The sequence below is a fragment of the Mustela putorius genome, unplaced genomic scaffold (assembly GCF_011764305.1).
Source record: "Mustela putorius furo isolate JIRA1106 unplaced genomic scaffold, ASM1176430v1.1 tig00003927_pilon_pilon_pilon, whole genome shotgun sequence".
In the NCBI taxonomy this organism is placed as follows: Eukaryota; Metazoa; Chordata; class Mammalia; order Carnivora; family Mustelidae; genus Mustela; species Mustela putorius.
The window spans coordinates 5,915,550-5,918,432 of record NW_025422072.1 but is presented as its reverse complement, the minus strand read 5'-3'; the positions used below and the strand labels follow the sequence as shown (position 1 = coordinate 5,918,432).

The window sequence follows — 2,883 nt, the reverse complement described above, 5'->3', positions numbered from 1 at the left end:
TTTGAAACTTATTTTATGAGGCCAGCATTACTGTGGCACCAAAGATAAAGACATTACAAGATAAGAAAACTGTAAGCCAATGTCACTGATGAACATAAATGCAAAAGTTGAACTGAATATTAGCAAACAGAATTAAAAAGCACACTGAGAAGATATACAGCACCACTGAATGGAATTTATTCTTGTGATGCAAAAATGTTTTAACGTATACATTAAATAAACAGGATATACCATAATAACAGAATCAAGGATAAAAGCCATATGACCATCTCAATAAATGCAGGAAAAAACAACAATCCAACAACTGTTTATGATAAAAAATGTCAACAAATGCGGTATAGAAAAAATGTATACCAACATAAAAAGGACTGTATATGACAAGCCCACAGTTAATATCATATTCAATAGTGAAAAGCTGACATCTTTCCCACTAAGCTCAAAAGCAAGATAAAGATGCCCATTCTCGACCACACCGTCTGTGGGGTGATTCGTGGTGGACGTTTTGAGGGCAGCTGACCTGCAGCCTGTGCGTCCCAGACCGCCTCCCGTGGAAGCCTGAGCCGGCCGTGTAGCTTTCTCCCTTAGTCTCATAACCATGTCCACCAACAAGAATGCTAATTCACCAGCTGCCCGCCTTAACAGATTCAAGAACAAGGGGAAAGACAGTACAGAAATGAGGCGGTGTCGAATAGAAGTTAATGTGGAGCTTAGGAAAGCGAAGAAGGATGACCAGATGCTGAAAAGGAGAAACGTAGGCTCTTTCCCGATGATGCTATCTCTCCACTGCAGGAAAACCGCAACAACCAGGGCACTGTAAATAGGTTGGTTGATGACATTGTCAAGGGCATACATAGCAACAATCTGGAAAGCCAGCTCCAGGCTACTCACGCTGCTAGGAAACTGCTTTCTTGGGAAAAGCAGCCCCCCATAGACAACATAATTCGGGCTGATTTGATTCCAAAATTTGTGTCCTTCTTGGGCAGAACTGATTGTAGTCCCATTCAGTTTGAATCCGCTTGGGCTCTCACCAACATTGCTTCCGGGACCTCAGAACAGACCAAGGCTGTGGTCGATGGAGGCGCGATCCCAGCGTTCATTTCCCTGTTGGCATCTTCCCACGCCCACATCAGCGAACAGGCTGTGTGGGCTCTAGGAAACATTGCAGGGGACGGTTCCGTTTTTCGAGACTTGGTTATCAAGTATGGTGCAGTTGATTCGCTTCTGGCTCTCCTCGCAGTTCCTGATATGTCATCGTTAGCATGTGGCTACTTACGTAACCTTACTTGGACACTTTCAAACCTTTGTCGCAACCAGAACCCCGCACGCCCTCTAGATGCCGTCGGTCAGATTTTTCCTACCTTAGTTCGTCTCCTGCATCACAATGATCCAGAGGTCTTGGCAGATGCCTGCTGGGCCATCTCCTACCTGACGGATGGTCCAAACGAACGGATTGAAATGGTGGTGAAAACAAGAGTTGTGCCCCAGCTTGTAAAGCTTCTAGGAGCTACTGAATTGCCTATTGTGACTCCTGCGCTAAGAGCCATAGGGAATATTGTCACTGGGACAGATGAACAGACTCAGGTTGTAATAGACGCAGGAGCGCTTGCTGTCTTTCCCAGCCTGCTAATGAACCCCAAAACTAATATTTAGAAGGAAGCCACATGGACAATGTCAAACATCACAGCTGGCTGCCAGGACCAGATACAGCAAGTTGTGAATCACGGATTAGTCCTATTCCTCATTGGTGTTCTCTCTAAGGCAGACTTTAAGATACAAAAGGAAGCTGTCTGGGCTGTGACCAACTATACAAGTGGGGGGACAGTTGAACAGATTGTATACCTCGTCCATTGTGGCATAATAGAACCATTGATGAACCTCTTAACTGTGAAGGATACCAAAATTATTCTGGTCATTCTGGATGCCATTTCCAACATCTTTCATGCTGCTGAGAAACTAGGTGAAACCGAGAAACTTAGTATAATGATTGAAGAATGTGGAGGTTTGCACAAAATCGAGGCTCTACAAAACCATGAAAATGAGTCTGTGTACAAAGCTTCATTGAACTTGATTAAGAAGTATTTCTCTGTAGAGGAAGAGGAAGAGGAAGATCAGAATGTTGTGCCAGAAACTACCTCTGAAGGCTATACGTTCCAGGTTCAGGATGGCACTGCTGGGACCTTTAACTTTTAGCTTGTACAACCGATGCAGAGAGTTGTTTGTTGTGATGCAGAAAGTTGTTTGTGGTATGCTTTGTTTGGTAGAAGTTTGTCTTACTGTTTCTCTACTAAGTACTCTTTTTAAATGTGTTTTGTTATTGTAGCACTTTTTATAACAAAACTCTACTTGACCAGTTCCAATCTATAAAAACTGTATGAAGCTCCTTCTCCCAGTGGGTTTCTTATTTCTATGTGGACTCTCCTATCTTGCAGTGTCCTGTAAATAAAGATTAAATTCCACCCTTTAAAAAAAAAAAAAAAAGATGCCCATTCTCATCATTTCTATTCCACATAGTACTGGAAATAGTAGCCAGAGGAATTAGGTAAGAAAAATAAGTGGTATCCAAATCAAAAAGGAAGAGATTAAATTGTCTCTGCAGACAATATGATCTTACATACAGAAAATTCTCAAGACTCCACCAAAAAGTTATTAAAACTAATAAAACAATTCTGTAAAAGAACAAAGCTGGAGACATCACACTTCCTAATTTCAAACTACATTACAGAAATTGGGTAAACAAAACAGTATTATATTGGCAGAAAGGGATATATAGACCAGTGTAATAGAACAGAGAGCCCAGAAATAAACTCTCACATATACAGTCACTAATCTTTAAAAAATGTGCCAAGAATACACAATGGGAAAAGGACAGTCTCTTCAATAAAT

General features: G+C 41.6%; 1 pseudogene; it reads left to right on the top strand.

Moving 5' to 3' along the window:
• The first annotated feature begins 595 nt into the window (after positions 1-595).
• On the top strand, positions 596-2,197 carry LOC101670223 (annotated as a pseudogene).
• The last annotated feature ends 686 nt before the right edge of the window (positions 2,198-2,883 follow it).